Source organism: Hemitrygon akajei, chromosome 1, assembly GCF_048418815.1.
Source record: "Hemitrygon akajei chromosome 1, sHemAka1.3, whole genome shotgun sequence".
NCBI lineage: Eukaryota > Metazoa > Chordata > Chondrichthyes > Myliobatiformes > Dasyatidae > Hemitrygon > Hemitrygon akajei.
The window spans coordinates 106,340,135-106,359,424 of NC_133124.1; the positions used below are offsets into that span (position 1 = coordinate 106,340,135).

The 19,290-nt window shown below is 39.4% G+C and overlaps 1 protein-coding gene across 1 annotated transcript in view; it reads left to right on the top strand.

Annotated features, from left to right (window-relative positions):
• The window catches only part of wnt3a (wingless-type MMTV integration site family, member 3A), a 78,532-nt gene that overhangs the window by 11,430 nt on the left and 47,812 nt on the right, over positions 1–19,290 (top strand). The window lies entirely within an intron of this gene.

Sequence of the window (19,290 nt, forward strand, 5' to 3'; positions counted from 1 at the left end):
TTCTGATTCACTCCTTTCTGTACCACTCCTTTCTGTACCACTCCTTTCTGACCACTCCTTTCTGACCACTCCTTTCTGTACCACTCCTTTCTGACCACTCCTTTCTGTATCACTCCTTTCTGTACCACTCCTTTCTGTACCACTCCTTTCTGACCACTCCTTTCTGACCACTCCTTTCTGTACCACTCCTTTCTGACCACTCCTTTCTGTATCACTCCTTTCTGACCACTCCTTTCTGACCACTCCTTTCTGTACCACTCCTTTCTGACCACTCCTTTCTGTACCACTCCTTTCTGACCACTCCTTTCTGTATCACTCCTTTCTGACCACTCCTTTCTGACCACTCCTTTCTGTACCACTCCTTTCTGTATCACTCCTTTCTGTACCACTCCTTTCTGTATCACTCCTTTCTGACCACTCCTTTCTGACCACTCCTTTCTGTACCACTCCTTTCTGTATCACTCCTTTCTGTACCACTCCTTTCTGTACCACTCCTTTCTGACCACTCCTTTCTGACCACTCCTTTCTGTATCACTCCTTTCTGACCACTCCTTTCTATACCACTCCTTTCTGTACCACTCCTTTCTGTACCACTCCTTTCTGACCACTCCTTTCTGTATCACTCCTTTCTGTACCACTCCTTTCTGACCACTCCTTTCTGTACCACTCCTTTCTGACCACTCCTTTCTGTACCACTCCTTTCTGACCACTCCTTTCTGTACCACTCCTTTCTGACCACTCCTTTCTGTACCACTCCTATCTGTACCACTCCTTTCTGTACCACTCCTATCTGTACCACTCCTTTCTGTACCACTCCTTTCTGACCACTCCTTTCTGACCACTCCTTTCTGTACCACTCCTTTCTGTACCACTCCTTTCTGACCACTCCTTTCTGTACCACTCCTTTCTGTACCACTCCTTTCTGACCACTCCTTTCTGACCACTCCTTTCTGTACCACTCCTATCTGTACCACTCCTTTCTGTACCACTCCTTTCTGACCACTCCTTTCTGACCACTCCTTTCTGACCACTCCTTTCTGTACCACTCCTTTCTGTACCACTCCTTTCTGACCACTCCTTTCTGTACCACTCCTTTCTGACCACTCCTTTCTGTACCACTCCTTTCTGTACCACTCCTTTCTGACCACTCCTTTCTGTACCACTCCTTTCTGACCACTCCTTTCTGTACCACTCCTTTCTGACCACTCCTTTCTGTATCACTCCTTTCTGTACCACTCCTTTCTGTACCACTCCTTTCTGTACCACTCCTTTCTGACCACTCCTTTCTGACCACTCCTTTCTGACCACTCCTTTCTGTACCACTCCTTTCTGTACCACTCCTTTCTGACCACTCCTTTCTGACCACTCCTTTCTGTACCACTCCTTTCTGACCACTCCTTTCTGTACCACTCCTTTCTGACCACTCCTTTCTGTATCACTCCTTTCTGTACCACTCCTTTCTGACCACTCCTTTCTGTATCACTCCTTTCTGTACCACTCCTTTCTGACCACTCCTTTCTGTACCACTCCTTTCTGACCACTCCTTTCTGACCACTCCTTTCTGTACCACTCCTTTCTGACCACTCCTTTCTGACCACTCCTTTCTGTACCACTCCTTTCTGACCACTCCTTTCTGTACCACTCCTTTCTGTACCACTCCTTTCTGACCACTCCTTTCTGACCACTCCTTTCTGTACCACTCCTTTCTGTACCACTCCTTTCTGACCACTCCTTTCTGACCACTCCTTTCTGTACCACTCCTTTCTGACCACTCCTATCTGTACCACTCCTTTCTGACCACTCCTTTCTGTACCACTCCTTTCTGTACCACTCCTTTCTGACCACTCCTTTCTGTACCACTCCTTTCTGACCACTCCTTTCTGTATCACTCCTTTCTGTACCACTCCTTTCTGTACCACTCCTTTCTGTACCACTCCTTTCTGACCACTCCTTTCTGACCACTCCTTTCTGTACCACTCCTTTCTGTACCACTCCTTTCTGACCACTCCTTTCTGACCACTCCTTTCTGTACCACTCCTTTCTGACCACTCCTTTCTGACCACTCCTTTCTGACCACTCCTTTCTGTACCACTCCTTTCTGACCACTCCTTTCTGACCACTCCTTTCTGTACCACTCCTTTCTGTACCACTCCTTTCTGACCACTCCTTTCTGACCACTCCTTTCTGTACCACTCCTTTCTGTACCACTCCTTTCTGACCACTCCTTTCTGACCACTCCTTTCTGACCACTCCTTTCTGTACCACTCCTTTCTGACCACTCCTTTCTGACCACTCCTTTCTGTACCACTCCTTTCTGTACCACTCCTTTCTGACCACTCCTTTCTGTACCACTCCTTTCTGACCACTCCTTTCTGTACCACTCCTTTCTGACCACTCCTTTCTGACCACTCCTTTCTGTACCACTCCTTTCTGTACCACTCCTTTCTGACCACTCCTTTCTGACCACTCCTTTCTGTACCACTCCTTTCTGTACCACTCCTTTCTGACCACTCCTTTCTGTACCACTCCTTTCTGACCACTCCTTTCTGACCACTCCTTTCTGTACCACTCCTTTCTGTACCACTCCTTTCTGATCACTCCTTTCTGACCACTCCTTTCTGTACCACTCCTTTCTGTACCACTCCTTTCTGACCACTCCTTTCTGTACCACTCCTTTCTGTACCACTCCTTTCTGACCACTCCTTTCTGTACCACTCCTTTCTGTACCACTCCTTTCTGACCACTCCTTTCTGTACCACTGTTGAAATTCACTGCCATCCCACCAGCGTTGGATGAGAAGCCTAGTGTGACACTGGCTTGGAAATGCTGCAGATTGGGAGGGTTGTTGGAAGACCAAAGTTCGGAAAGGCTGAGCAAATTATATCAAGGAGATTAAGTAATATTCCATACCGTGTACCATGCAAATATCATGATCGTTCTTTATGCCGCTGTTCATTCACAGCTCAGATTATATCAATGCACATAATGCATCATTAATCCATCATTCTCTGCACCTGCAGTTGCTCATTTCATGCTCTGCAAGTTGTTGACTAACTTCCTGTCACATTGACAGGCCAGGATTGCTGACTCACGTCAGTGCTGCCAGACCACTTATAATGAGAGCCATTCACTGATGCAAGGGTCAGGAGGTTCCACTAAGCTACTGAGCTCAACTCTTCGTACAGGTTTATTTAAATACCAGCAGTTATGGTAATAATGTACATCATTAAACCTGAAAACTCTCTTTCTACAATTGTCACCTTGACTATTTGAGCGCAGGGTTCTGACCTGAAGCATCAGCAGTTCCTTTCACCCTACAGATAATACTCAACTGCTGAGTTCCTCCAGCAGATTGCTTGTTGCTAATGAAATGCTCTCTTTCCAGCTCTCACCCACCATTGATCTGATCTGATCCAAAACCCAACCCACACCATTTGATTAATCTATATTTGCAATAGAAATGTAAGAATTCAATCTCCATATAAAATTTCTCTCACTAATTTGTTAATCTCTTCCTGCTCTTTATTTCTGTCACAAACTCTACACTCATGCAATATGACTGTGTGTACTACTTAAAGAGTCAGAAACATCTAGGAGAGAAACAAACCCATCAACCCGTCAACCCATTAAATGCAGGTCAGCATTTACTAATCCTACACTAATTCCATATGTTTCTCCTTTTCACTCGCACTCTTTGGAACAATTGACAGTGACCCACTGGCATGTTTCAGTACAGTGTTGAGATCTGTACCTTCAGCTGTTTAGTCTTTAAGTGTTTTTTTTAAATCCACCTTTCTACAACTTTTTATGATAATTCACAGAAGGTAGATCATAGACAAAGCTTTTAGCCCTGAACTCATTTCTTCCTTTATCTCTGTTTTTGTCTGATTGTCCTCTTGTGAAACACAAACGGTCAACTTCTTATGATAAAGGTGCTAAATGAAGTTGTTTGTTTCTCAGTGTACATTGTGTGTTTTGTCTCACATGGTGTTTGATTCCATATCCTTCTAACTCAATAGACGTCATTAATGATCCAAACCTAAATTCCAGCCTGCAGAGAAACCAATTCAATGTGCATTGCAGTAGAACACAAAGTACATATCTGGTAATATACAGTCTTTTGTTCTGCTTTTATCTTCTTGCAGAACAGATGCTGTTCTTCAGATTGGGAAAATTTATTGTAAAATGCTGTCAAAGTACAAGGTGGATGAAATCAGTTTGTAGGTATTTAGGATGCACATAAAGGCTACAGAAGAAAAGTTAATGATCTACACACAAAAAATCATCTTTTATTTTACTATGTAGTAAATGGCCAAGGTTCAGAGTATAGTATAACACAAAGCTGGAAAGGTTCATAAATGGAAATTTAGTTACTAGGGTATTTCTTTTTTATTTTATTCATTTAGAATTACAGCCAGGTAATAGGCTCATCTGGCTAGTTACACCTTGGTGACCAATTAACCCGCACATCTTTGGAATGTGGATGAAAACGGAGCACCTGGGGAATTCACAAGGCCACAGGGAGAATGTACAAATAATGTGTTCCTAGGAATCTAATTTCATAATTTATAGGTGCAAGGATCAGTCAGAGAAAACAACCTTTACATAGTAGTGGTCCTTACTTAGGGTGATCCTGGGAAAGAATGAACAGGGGTTAAAGATTCCCCTTTATGCAGAAACCTATGATGCAGTAGCACCTGTGTTTTGAAATCTGCTATTGAAACTTTGTTCCTTGGAGGCCATTGGATGCAAATTTCAGAAATACAGAGTGTGAATTATCCTATGAAAAAGGATGACTTTATGGTCTTTTAACTTGAATATTTTTAAATTTAGTACTTCTTTGAGGTAACAATGTTGAAATGAATATCTTAAGGTGATTTCAACTACAAAATTTGTAATAGTAGATATTTGCAGTGTATACATCTCTATTGATCGATGTACCTGATGTGCTGAGTGTTATTTTCCTACTTATATTGGTTGCACGATTTTTTTTCTCTCTCTGCACATTGGGTGTTGGTCTTTTTTATGGGTTCCTTTAAGTTTCTTGTTTTGTGGCTACCTGCAAGGAGACAAATCTCAAGATTTATAATGTATGCATACTTAGATAATAAATGTACTTCGAACTTTGAACTTTGAACTTGGAACTGTACAGCCCATAAACTCTAGATATCTAAAATGATTAGAAAATCATAAGCAATTCATAATGTAAGAAATTATTTATCTGTTTTCCAGCTGTATGTGCTGCTGGTATTGTTGATATTTGTCAACCATCCATGGTTACTCTTGAGAAAATGGTGACTGCATTCCCACCATGCTATAGGAAGATCTAGAATTTAGGGTCCAGCAATATTGCAATATATTGCGTATTTCAAGGTCAGGATTGTGTAAGCCTGAGGAGGGAACCTACATGTGGTGGCATTTTTATGATCTGTTGCTCTTATCTTTCTTGATGGTAGAGATTATGGGTTTGGGAACTGTTTTTGGAGAAGAATGACTGCAGCATTTTTTTTTGTAATTGTTACCCACTGCAGCCATGATGTGCTGGAGTTTGGGGTGGAAAGAAATAATATTTGGAGTAGTGGATGGTGTGAAATCACAGGGGCTGCTTGGCCTGGATACTGAGCTACATTTGTCCAGTCAGTGGAGAGTATTCCATCATGCACCTGATGTGCTGTGTACATAGGCACAGAAGTGAAAGTAAAAGTTAGAGTACACTATTCTCCCTCTGGCGCCTCCTCTAACATCCAGCAAATGTTAAAATAATACAAAACTTTTATCCCAGCACCACCACTTATCCTATAGTTCTCAATTCCCTTAGTATCTAAAACTTTATCAATTACTGTAGACGTTGGAAAGGTTTAGGGATGTTGGGAGGTGAGACACTCAGTGTAGAATAGCTCATCTCTGACTTGCTCTTGTACCCAAAGTATTCATGCAGTGAGCACAATTAAGGTGGTTGTCAGCGATGAACTTCAGGATGCGAGTGGTGAGGCTCTCATTGATGGTAATGCCATTGAATATCAAGAGTAGGATTTGGACTTATTTTGAATCAGAAGGAACCCATTTGGTCCATCCATTTCACAGGTTACAGGTGTGAAAACAATTATCCCCCAATAGACAGTTAGTGAATCACATCTGTTTACATGATGATCTGGTAGTTTAATGTAAGTTTTGTTTTCATTTGTCATTATTAAGTCACTAGCAGGGCTTTTGAACTTAGCTCTCTGGATTGTTAGCTCAGGGCTCTCGTTTACTTGTCTAGAAACTTAATGACCCCACTATAATTGTACCTAATGGAGCAGCTAATTTTCCCATAGAAATGCATTGGATTAATAAATGATCATCTGTTCTTTATAACATTGATTCAGGGAAATTCAGGGAAAGCTTGTTTCCTCATAGGAACTATAGGATCTGGTTTTGGTTTAATATCCTTTAAAAAAGATGGCACATCTTAGTGTTCGTATGCATTTTGCCTCGGTGCTAGAGTGGAAATAGTCTCCACACTCCTTGGTTATAGAAACAACTGAAGCTACATTATTATAAAAAATAACTAAGGAGAGACTTTCAAAGGATATTTCATAAAACCTCTGGTATAAAATTGATACTTATTGAAAGCAAAAATTTAAAAGGGAGTATTAGTGACCTACTTCACATTAAGTTGATTTTCTTTTCTGTCAGTAAGTGTCACATAGACGACCAGCGTGCAATCATTCATTTTAAACACTGCTTTTTTCCAAGTGTCTTGTCTGCAGTTATGAAGGCTAATACTATGTGTAAATGAACACTTACAATAGCAAGCATGCAGCTCAGCACCGATGACCCACAGGACAAGTGTGGCAAGCTTTATCAAGCTCTTCCTCATTGGGCACAGAGATCCCTCTGCTCTAAGCAGCTTTAATTAGGCCAGCCTCAGAAGGCAATCTGTTACCATAGTAATCAGTGTAGGGGTTGGAGTAGGGTACTGGCGTGTAGGTGACAGGTCGGGGAATAACTGAGGAGGATCCACATGGGTAAGTTTTAAAAAGACCTACACTTATCAATGTGCATGCACACTTGCTACATATTGTTAAGGATAAGCATGCTGATCCGCTTTTAAAGGCCAGCACATTTGAAAATCCGTGCATCTCTGGAAACAGCCTGAGATTTCTCACAGTAAAATGCAATTTGCTGCTTATTTTCAATGAGGAGTTAGGAAACAGATCAACCTGACCCAAACCCACCTCACAGAGGAGTATCACAAACAATGTGGTTCCTTCTATTAACGTGACTTGGATGTGATCCCAGGTTCACTCAGCAGGCCTGACAGTTTCAGTAGAAAGTAAAAAAATGAGCTAAGCTCTCTGGTCATTAAAACTGGGAAAGTGAGAAAACCAGCTTGTTTTAAATTGCAAAAAGGAGCGATGGAGTGGAGTAGTGGTTAGCCTAACACTCTAGAGCACCAGCGATCAGGGTTCAATTCCCGCCATTGCCTTTAAGGAGTTTTTACTCTGGTCTCCTCCCACATTCCACAGACGTGCAGGTTAGTAAATGGTTAGTATGTTACATTGGTGCCAAAGGCTTGGTGGTGCTCAGACTGTGCTGGTCATTGACAGAAGCGACACATTTTGCACGTTTTGATGTACATGTGATAAATAAAGCTAATAAAATGAAAGATTTCTCTGATAAACTGAGGTCATGGTTACTAGGATAACAGGCTGTTCCTACATCATTATAACATAATAAAGGGTCCTCCCTCCTGGATTTTCTCTCTTCTCCACCCAAACCCCCACCCCCCACAATTTGGCACAAGACATAAAAGTCTGAAACAACTTATTTCTCACTATTGTATGATTATTGATTAGAACTCCCGCATGAAAAGACCAGTTGTCATTTCCTTGCGCCTTATGGCCTGCCTGTACTGCATTTGCTCTGTATCTGTAACAGGATGTTTTGCCTCAATGTGATGAAATGGTCTGTCCAGATGGCGTGCAGGACAAAGATTGCCTCTGTAGCTCAGTGTATGTGTCAATAATAAACCAATTTGCTGATTGAAGAAAAGCAAAATAAAGGTATTGCTGGGGTAACTCAGCACGTGTGGAGTGAAATAGACGGTCAGTGTTTCACATCAAGACCCTTCATCTGGACTGCTGCCACTGAGCTCCATGTTTTGCTCCAGATCCCTGCATCTGTCATCTCTTGCGTCCACTCTGTTAACAAAGCTAGACTAATGGGAGAAGGTTCTAGAGATAGAAAACAAACTAAGAAATGCATAAAAGCTGTGAAACGCATGTCAGAAATGTTCTAGGGCACTGAGACGAAGGAGAACATTGGTAACACCCAGCAGGTGGTATCGCTGGGAAGTGAAAAGCCAAGTAATATTGCAGAAAGATAAGCTTATAGCAAAAATGACCTAATTGAACATTTCTGATATAGGGAAAGTGACATCACTGAAATTATTAAAATGTATGTTAAATCTCAAAGCCTGCAATGTGATCAGACATAAACTGAGTTGTTGTTGCTCAAACTTACCTCAGGCCCCACTTGAACCATGTAGAAGGCCTTAGATTGATATATCAGACTGAGGGCAGGATAGAGGATTAAAGTGATCAATAACTGTTAGCTTGGGATTATCAGACTGAATGATGGTGCTCCACAAAAGGATCACCAGATTTACATTTGGTTTCTTCAATGTCGACATCGCATTATGAGCACTGAATGCAACCCACTTGGTTGGAAGAAATACAAATGAGATGCAGCTTCACCTAGAAGAAGATTTTGGTCACTGGATGTCGGGAAGAATTAAAGCTAAACAGCAGGTGTTGTATCTCTCAAAGTAGCATAGGAACGTGTCAAAGAAGGGAAACGTTTGGTGGAAATGCAAGGGTAGACCAGAGAGTCATGGAAGAAAGGAGAATAAGATGGTGCTGTAGTTGTATATCCTTAAAGGGTAGCAGAAATTACAAAGAATGATCTGTTGAATGTGCAGGCCAATAGGAAGAAAAATGCACACAAAGAAAACACGCCTTGCTCTGACCAGAAGGAGAGAGGTTAGTGTCAATGTGTGGGAAATAGTTCAGAGGTGGTGAACAGCTCTGCCAACTATGTTAGAGGGAAAACATTTTTGAAGTGAGAGAAAAATCCTCGTTAAAAGAGTAGATACAATACAGACTCTGGAGCAGGGGTTCCTAACCTTTTTTATGCCATGGAGCCTTACCATCAACTCAGCGTCCATGGGTCCCAGGTTGGGAACTCTTGCACTAGAGCTAGGAGACAGGAATTTACATTCTTATAGGACTATGGTCAAGATAGTTGAGGGAGTCACTTGGCTTGCAATGGGTGTGTGTGGCTAACTTATGTGAAAGGGCTATTTTGACTTCTATTTTCCAGTCTGTCTGCCTGCCTCTTTTATATTCACCATATCTTAGGTTAAAACCATCTATGAGTTTTAATTAGATTTTAGCTCTATCACCTTGTTAACCATTCTTTAGTGGCGGTTAATTAATGAAATATTCTAGAGTATTGAGTTTACATTCCAGCAACCTTAGAGTGTGAGTGTTGCAGAGAGCAAAAAAGCCTCAGGTGCTGCCCTCAGAATGAAAAGAGAATTTTCTTTAAAGTTTGTATCTATTTCACATAAATGATTAATTATAGATGAAGAGAATGCCTTCAGCATTACAGACATCACTTTATTCGTTATAGATGATGGAGGTATTTGAGGATGAAGCTAAAGATTTTATATTTGCTAGATAATGGCAAATGTGTATCAAAATAATCCAAAATTCTCCTCATGTTTTCTTTGTATTGATTCAATTGAGTGCATCCAAGGACACTTCAAGGTCCCATCAATGGATTAGCCAGCATGGAAGGAAAATAAATCAGAGTGTTAGCACTCTCTGCTACCCTTGAGGCTGCATCAGACTAACTATTTGAAGGGTAAGAGATATAAATACAATTTAAAAAAAGGTCATGACTCTCAACAAAATGAATTCTATAAAATGTGAAAGACAACTTAATTGGGATTAAGCATAGTCTTCAACATCAAAAAGGAATGACTGTGAAACATAAAACTATTGAACTTAAGATATTTCAAAGTTTTTCCAATCTCAATATTTATTGTTGAGGTATTCTTCTAAGATGGAAGATGCTGCACACAGCTAAGAGATAAATGGCAGAATAGGTTTTCTTGTGTCATGTTCATTGAATTCTGACTCTTCCAAAAATAATACAATTGATTCTGAAATTCAGTGCAAATCATTCAGAAAGCAGCAATTACGGCATTGCAAGCTTCTCTCAGCAATACAAAGAAGCAATAGTCTAGATGGTGTTATCAAGTCTACTGATGTAAATTATTTATCAATATGTCTGTTAAAATTTATTAAACACACTCTGTAACTCTCACTGGATTTACTTCAGTTAGGTTTCAATCTTTATATGAAATGCAACAAATACCAATTTATATGTGACATAGAGGTTCTACCACATTCTCAGAGCTTTTGGACCACTGGCACTAAAGCCCAACAACTTAGATCATAGTTCTGAAGGTGCATCAATTAACCATAATGGTTCTCCTGATCACCTGCTGAAACTTCAATAGAACACTAGTGAAAATATAAAACAAGTTACGAACTTCAGGATGCCTCTAAGGATTTTGCCAAATTGGAGTCATAGAGTTATACAGCATGGACCCTCCATGTCAAGCAAGTTGCCTACGTTAGACCTACTGTATATCCCTCTAAATACTTCCTATCAATGAACCATCAAATGTATTTTTAACATTATAATTGTACCTACATTTACCTCTTCCGCTGCCACCTTGTTCCACATACCCAATGCTCTCTGAGAAAAGATTGCCTCTCAAGTCTCTTTTAAATCTTACCCTTCTCACCTTAAAGCTACACATTCTATATTCAGACTCTCTACCCTGGGAAAAAGACTATAATCAGTCTTTACCTAAGATCACCCCCTTGGCCTTTTATCCTCCAGGGAAAAAAGGCCCAGCCTATCTGTTCTTTCTTGATAGCTCAAGACCTCCACTCTTAGTAATATCCATGTCAATCTAAACATCAGCTATAGACTCAATGGCTTATAGCACAATTATAAACAGTGTGGTCTCATCAACATCTGGTATAGTTGTAACATGATGACCCAACTCTGCTCTTGACCAATGATGGCAAGAGTGCCAGACATTTCTTCATAATTCTATCTGCCTATGTTGCCATTCTGGAAAGATTGGGAGAATCTCTATGAATTTTCAGGAAAGTATGAAATAATGGCCTCCAATAAATTTTAAAATAGAAACACATTGCAAATTGTGAACACCTACCAATAAGAACTAAACAAGGGATATGATGTGAAATGCCCATCAATGGTGAATGAATTTGGTTTGGTTTGCAAAAAAAAGCGATGTATTCCAATGGGGACTAAGCTTTATGTATGATGTTGATACATTTATTAATCACTGAATCTCCGAAAAGTGACAGGAGTGTTCCCAAATTAACCTTTAAAAACACCACATAAACATTTTAACTCCAGGTGAATTCTACTAGTCATGTTCAACCATTACAAAGTGAAATAGTTAATATCATGGGATGGGACAACAAAACACAAGCCAAAAGGTGCCATTAAATGCATTATAGGATAATTCATAGGATTTTTTTTAAAATGCACTATAAATGATCTACTCAGTCTTTGAAGGTTAATGCTGCTAGTCATTGGACTCCAGCCAAACCACAATCAGGCCTTTTTGACTGTGAAATGCTTAATCACCCTTGCAAAATGAAAGTGTCCATCAGTCAATTTACTTCAAAACTGCTTGAAGTTCCATTGTTCAGATGATTGCAATCATCAGTAGCTGAGTCATGCAAATCAAGAAAGTTTCAATCAAACCCCAGAAATGGTGAATTTATTGTACAAAGTTTTATTGGACCCCAATAACTAAGAACAAAGATCAATAAGCACTTATATCGAAAGTGTACTGAAGCAAACATCCCAGTGGTGCTTTATATGACTGACACTGGATCAAAGTAGGGTATATTAAGATGTTGAACACAATCCTGGCCACAAAGAAGGAGAGACAGATGGAGGGTTAAGAGAAGAATTCTTAGTCGATTAAATACAGGTCTACAATAGTGATGTGAAGGAAGTGGGAGACAAAAAAATGATTGATGGACAAATCAATTGTGTTACTAGATCCTTGACAGTAGGCACTGAGCTGATCTCAACTGAATTCTACTTATTACAAGATTATTATACAGACAAAGTCATTCACTGTAAGGTCTTACAAGGAAGAGAAGGACCACAGAATTGGAAACCCTTCTGCTAAGATAAGAAATTGTTTTAATCGAAGGAAGCATGGCAATTTTATTGATTTACAATTTTTAAGTGAGAACAAATCGATATGTTCGTTAATGTTTCCGAGTTAAGTAAACATTTTTTATTGTTCTGAATCTGAGCTTATCTTACCAAATTGCCTTGACATGCCTTCCAGAAGAACAGAAACATGAGCAAGTGCATTAGTTGTGAGCATCTAATCAAATTGCAAACAAGAGAAAATCTGCAGACGCTGGAAATCCAAGCAATACACACAAAATGCTGGAAGAACTCAGCAGGCAAGGCAGCATCTATGGAAAAGAGCAAACAGTCGACGTTTTGGCCGAGGCCCTTCATCAGTTCTGATGGAGTAAAGGATAAAAGGTTTCTAAAGGATCTGACGAAGCCGAGCTTTTTCACCCAGAGGGTGTTTGAAACCTGTAACATATATAAGTGGGTGGTGGAGGTAGGTATTTGTACACCATTTAAGAACTGTTTGGATAAGCACTTGAATAGCAAAGATATAGAGATCTACAGACTAAATGCTGGTAAATGGGACAAGTATGGATGGTGGACATAGACATGATGGACAGAAGTGATTGTTTCTGTACTGTTTGACTTCATGATCCAATGATCCCATGACCAAGGGCCAAATGGCTTTCCAGACATCACTTGAATTTATTTCACATTACTGTAAGAATATCCAAGATAAAATAGAAACTGGGTATCTTTTATACTTTACTAATTCTGTTTTCTATTAAACTGTGCTGATATTGTAGGTGCCCTGTGAGCATTCTCAATGAGAATAAAATCTTAGTGGGTATGGTATGCACTGGCAAAGGTATAATTGTGGTCTCCTGACAGTAACATGTGAAGTTGGATTCCACTGTTAAGGCCTGTCTTGGATAACAAGACAGGCAAAGCAAACTTTAAGAAAACACATCCCCGCATTATAACAATAGGAACAAAGGAGTAACACTCACTGTTTGTATAGTAGAATAGATTACATTGAAGTTGAGTCAAGTTAGCAACATAAAGTCTCTCACTAGGCATGGAGCCCAGAGTGAATGCAAGATAATCTGTTGTAAGGAAAAGAACAAACAAACAAGTGTAGAACAAAAGCAAAATTGGACCAAAACCGGCAACAAGCCACACATGCATACTTCTGATCTACATGCTAAGCACAACTTCTGCTACAGTCAGCTCCTCCCAAACCAGCTCCATGTTCAGTAGTTAGGGTTTGTGTAATGTTTTACTGGCACTGAGAGGGAGGCAAGAGTTGAAATCAAACAAGTTCCATGCTTGAAAACTCAGAACAACTTCTTTGATGTCTGACTAACCATTGCTCCTGGCATCAGAGAGCTAGCAAAACCTGTCAGCAAACTCAAAAAATTCTGAATGCATCTGCAATCAAACAATTAAAAATTATAATTTTAATCAATATATTAAACACTTAAGTACATTTAAACTGCTTATAAACAGCTGAAGATGCAACACTGAACTGAATGAACGCCAAAATTGTAAATAATCTGATTACACCAGACCACAAAGATTTTGTTTCCTGAATACTTTTAGGTGTATCTTATGGATTTTGGGCTGCTGACCATGAAATCACCATGAAATTGCCCTAAAATGCACTATTTTTTTGTAATTGCATATATTTGTTGTTTCAATTCATAATTCAAGTCAATTAAAATGTTGCCTACAATGAAAGTTGAAAAGGTTTCTATCTAGTCCAGGCATGCCAGGACAAATTTTAGAATGGCTATGGAAGTATCACGCACCACCATTCTCTGTATTGCATTTACATGTATGTGATCTCATTGATGCGCATGCTCTATGCACATAGTATGTTGTGTGTACTCATTATAATAAAGTAATTGCAATTTCAGGAGTATTTATGATAGCAATGTGTCTCACCAATGTTAGAGCCACTCCAAAGCTTTCTGTTGTATTTGTGGCGAGTGTATGCTTAAATCTCAAAGATGGAGCATGATTCCTCTTATTAAGAAAGCTACAAGCTGTAACTTCAGTGTAAATTTGGTGACCAAGACAAAGCCTGGGCTCCCCTAATTTGTAGTATTCCCATTTAGAATTGCAAACCCTGGCGCTGATGAAAGGTTTCACTAAGACATAGCGGTCATGGAGAAACGGTATCAGAGCAACTGGAATCCATCAAAGCTGGCTGATTATTGATGGACACTTAAGTGAGAAGCCTCAGACACTGAGTTACAAATGAAAATTATCAACAAACCATTTGAACTCAGTTGAACTATTTTCAAAGTGTCAGCACCGTGATGCCATCAAACACATTATATTCAATAAAATTTAAATTCTTGCTTCTTCGAATTTCTATGTGATACAAGTAGTCCAAAATTATATTTGTGTTCAGCTTTAAGTGTTCTATCATCATCACAGAAGAATTCTGAGGAAACAAGAGCTTCAATAAAATTGTTGTCTATTGTTACTGGCTTGTTCCTTCCCAATTTTTTCCTCTCTGTTAAAGAAGAACAGAGTTGTGAATTCAAGTTTGTTAGGAAGATTGCCCAGTGTATTGTTTGAAAGCTGTCACAGCCTCACTGGGCTGACCAATGTCGGAGCACAGTTGTGAACTACAAGAGAGAAACTGGCAGCAATTCAAAACTATGTGTTTGTGTGGAAATCCTATATTTTGTAACAACATTTAAAAAGAATGCACTCCCAAATCCATTTGTGAAGATAAAACGTATCAACAATTCTAATACCTTATAGAACTGAGATAATTTGCAGATGACACTAAACTAGGCAGTGTCATAGACAGTGAAGATGGTTATCAAAAATTACAGCGGGAACTTAATCAATTGGGTAAGAGGGTTGAGGAATGGGAAACTCGGGTAAGTGCAAGATGTTGCATTTAGGAAGACAAATCAGGGTAGCACTTTCACAGTGAATTATAGGGCCTAGGGGAGTGTGGTAGGACAGAAAGACCTAAGAGTACATGTACATATTGACTACAGGAGGAAGTAATTGGGGGTCCAGGAGCCAGTGTTCATTAGGGAACTGGAGGTGGAGAGGGTCAGCAACTTTAAATTCCTGGGTGTTGTCATAGCAGTGAATCTACCTTGGGATCAGCATGAAATGACATTTTGAAAGAAAGCACAGCACCATCTCTACTTTCTTAGAAGTTTGCACAGATGCAAAATGTCATCTAAAACTTCTATAGATACACAGTGGACAGTATCCTGACCGGTTGCATCATGGCCTGGTATGGAAACATCAGTGCCCAAGAACTGAAGAGCCTACAAGAAGTGGTGGACACAGCCCAGTTCATCACAGGAAAAGCTCTCTCCTCCAATATCACTGACCCCCACCTTCCAGGCCATTCTCTCTTCTCTCTGCTGAAATCAGAAAGGGGGTACAAGAGCCCTAGATTCAGGAACGATTACCATTCAGCCATTAGGCTCCTGAACCAGCATGAACATCTTCACTCACTAATCATTGAACATAACCTCTGGTCTCACTTTCAGAGGCTCTACAACTCATGTTCTCTGTATTAATTATTTGTTTATTTTTATTTTTATTATTATTATTATTAGTAGTAGTATTATTACTTGATTCTTTTTGTATTTGCACAGTTTATTAGTCTTTGTGTGTGGTTTTTCAATTATTCTATTTACCTCTTTGTTCTACTGTTAATGCCTGCAAGAAAATGAATCTCAGGGTAGTATTTGGTGAGATATACCTTGCTATTAAATTTACCTTGAATTTGTAAATGAAGTCACAGGTAGAAGCACAGTAATGAAATCTTTTGGCATACTGGCCTTCATCAGTCAGGAAAATGTGTACAGACATCAGGATGTTATGTTGCGTTAGAAAGAGACATCGGTGAGTCTGCACTTGGAATGTTGTGTTCAGTTTTGATCACTCTGCCACAGCAAAAGTGCCATTAAGTCGGAAGAGTGCAGATAAAATTCACACTGCTCTTACTGTGGCTCCAGGAATGGAGGTCCAGAGGAATATTATACTCCAGTCACTGGAGTATAGAAGTCAGGGTCATATAATGGAGGTGTATAAAATCATGAGGGGTAGAGATATGGTGAATATGCACAATCTTTAGCCCAAGGTTGGGTAATCAAGAAAAGACAGCATTTGTTCGAGGAGAGAATAGCGAGATTTAATAGGAACCTGAAGAACATCCTTTTCACCCCGAGGGCGGTCAATATATGGAATGAGCTGCCTGGGGAAGTAATTGAGGCATGTAAATTAACAACACCTAAAGGGCTCTAGGGCAGGTATGTGAAAAGGAAAGGTTTAGAGGGATATGGGCCAGAGGCAGGTCTGCCAGGCTACAGACAGCAGCTCAAGGTAAAGGGCAGAAGGTCTTCCACTGGCAAAGGCCCACAGCTGTGCTGGACACCAGACCTTCTACAGAGTGACGCAGGTACAGCTCAGCAATAGCTTTGGGTTGGGAATGTAAGATCTAGGAAAATAGCTGAGTCAAACACATAGCAGGGACAGAAAATTATTGTTCTCAATTACAATATTTTGAGAAAATAAGTAAAGTTTGGCAGTGCTGATAAAGGACTTTGATGGATAGCTTCAATGTATTTATGTCCTAGGGAGTCATGTTGAGATGGAATCCATATCATTAAAGTTAAGAAATGCAAATGTAAATCCTTGTTGTACGTTACAGGCCACCAAACAGTGGAGATGAGATAGAAGGAGACAATTCAGAGAGATACGCAAGGACAAAGGAAAGGGCAATAATATTGGGTAACTTTAACTATCCCAAGATGCACTGGAATAAAGGTAAAACATGGGGTCAGTCTGAGCAATGTTCTTAAAATGAACTCAGCACTACTTTGCGGGATGTTCCTTGAGAAAATCTATTTCATTCAGTTCTTGGAAGTTAAGACAAACAAATTACAAGGAGCAGAACAGAAGTAAGGCTTTTACACAGAGAGTGGTGAATGCATGGAACTCCCTACCAGTGATTATGGTGGAGGCAGAATCATTAGGAGCATTTTAGAAACTCTTAGAAAGTTTAAAGGATGTAAGAAAATGGAGGGCTGTGTAGGATGGAAGGGATAAGATGATTTTAGAGAAGATTGGCACTGTATCGTGGGGTGAAGAGCCTGTACTGTGCTGTAATATTCTCTGTACCATGAGCAAAGGTGAAAAACTGTAACAGCATGTAAGTTTAGTTAAATTTAAGGATAGTAACAAACAGGCTCTGGTCCAAATTAATATGCTGAAAGGTTAACAGAGATGATAATATCAACTCTTGAAATATGGAATTGTTCAAAGAAGTCTTAAGATAAATGGAAAAATTTTAATTAGACTAAAATAATCAGAAAGTTAAGTGTTAAATGCTCAACAATACTAAAACTCATTATGAAGACGATGAAATACATAATAGGTTAGTCAAACGCAAGATTGGATGGGCTTTGAGGGAAAATGAAAGAATGCTAGCTGATAGTATAAAATTAATACATCTAATTATGAAAGGTTTAAAGGAGACAGTTCATTTCAAAGATGTAGGAGGGAGTCCAAATGTGTAGGATTGATATATGGCAGAATAGTAAAAGTAAATATTTTGCTGCTTGTATGGTAAATTATAGTAGGAATGTTACTGTTGCTACAGTAGGAGAACACAGCTGGACAAAACTGTAGACATGCCATTAGCATCAGTATTTGGCTGAATGGGGGTATTTGGTATGAGGAGCTCTGGGCCTGTACTTGTTGGAGTTAAGAAATGAGGGGGATCTCAATGAAATCTATCGAATATAGAGTGGATGTAGAGAAGCTGTTTCCTATTATGGGAGAATCTAGGTCCAGAGGGCACAGCCTCAGAATAGAAGAATGTCCCTTTAGATTAGACATGAGGAGGAATTTCTTCAGCCAAAAGGTGGTAAATTTGTGGAATCTATTGCCACAGACAGATGTGGAGGGTATATTCATTGGGGTATATTTTAAGCAGAGTTAGATAGGTTCTTGATTAGTAAGGGTGTGAAAAATTATGGGGAGAAGGCAATTGAATTGGGGTTGAGAGGGATAATAAATCAGCCAGGATGAAATGGCAGAGCAGACTCAATGGGTCGAATGGCCTAATTCTGCTCCTCTGTCTTATGGTCTTATGGTCTTATGGAATTAGGTACCCAATGGTGGCATAAACCCTTGATACTGTCATAAACTTTGGCCACAATTTTTCAGTTTTGTCTAATCTTGTATATTTTGTAATTGAGTTTAGAGAACAATTCATATAACACTAGCTAGAATGAAATAATAAGGAAAATAAGTTCTGGTATCCTGATTGTATATTCCAATAATGATATAATATTTTAGAATCAATATTTAGCAGGCATGGTGTATTTGTACTGTTGGTGTGGATTACCATTGATATGTTACCAGTAACTGCCAATATCGATATATGACTGGAATACGTTAAAATTGATAAAAGTAAATTGACAGATGATGTTGAATTGTTGAGTGTCATTAACAGCAGAGAGGATTATTAATCTAGAACACCAGAGCATTCCTATCATACTTATGGAGGTTATGAAAATTCTTGAGGCATTGCTACATATTTCAATGATTGTCATTTCAGTTTGACTCTATCTTAGCGCTGTCAGTCTCTCCTAAGCAATATTACTTTAGTTATATCATACTTTAAGAGCTACACACAATTCTGGTATTCATATTATGTGTAAAAGGTAGGTGCAGTGAAAAAATTGGAATGTAGACATACTAGAAAAATACCCAGGTGAATAGTTTGTACTGAGCAGAAAAGATAAGAGACCAAGAATTTTTATGAGAGAAGAATGGAGAGAGAACCTATACTGTAGAAGTCTAAGATTATGAAAGTGCTTGAGACCAGAATCCAGTGTCAGAGTTACTAATGAATCCATGGAGAAATTTCACATATTGATTAGAATTTGAAATCTCACCAAATAAAAAGACTCAGGCCAAAAGCACAATTCTGTTTGCAGAAGATAGATTAACACACATAAAAAAATGATTTAG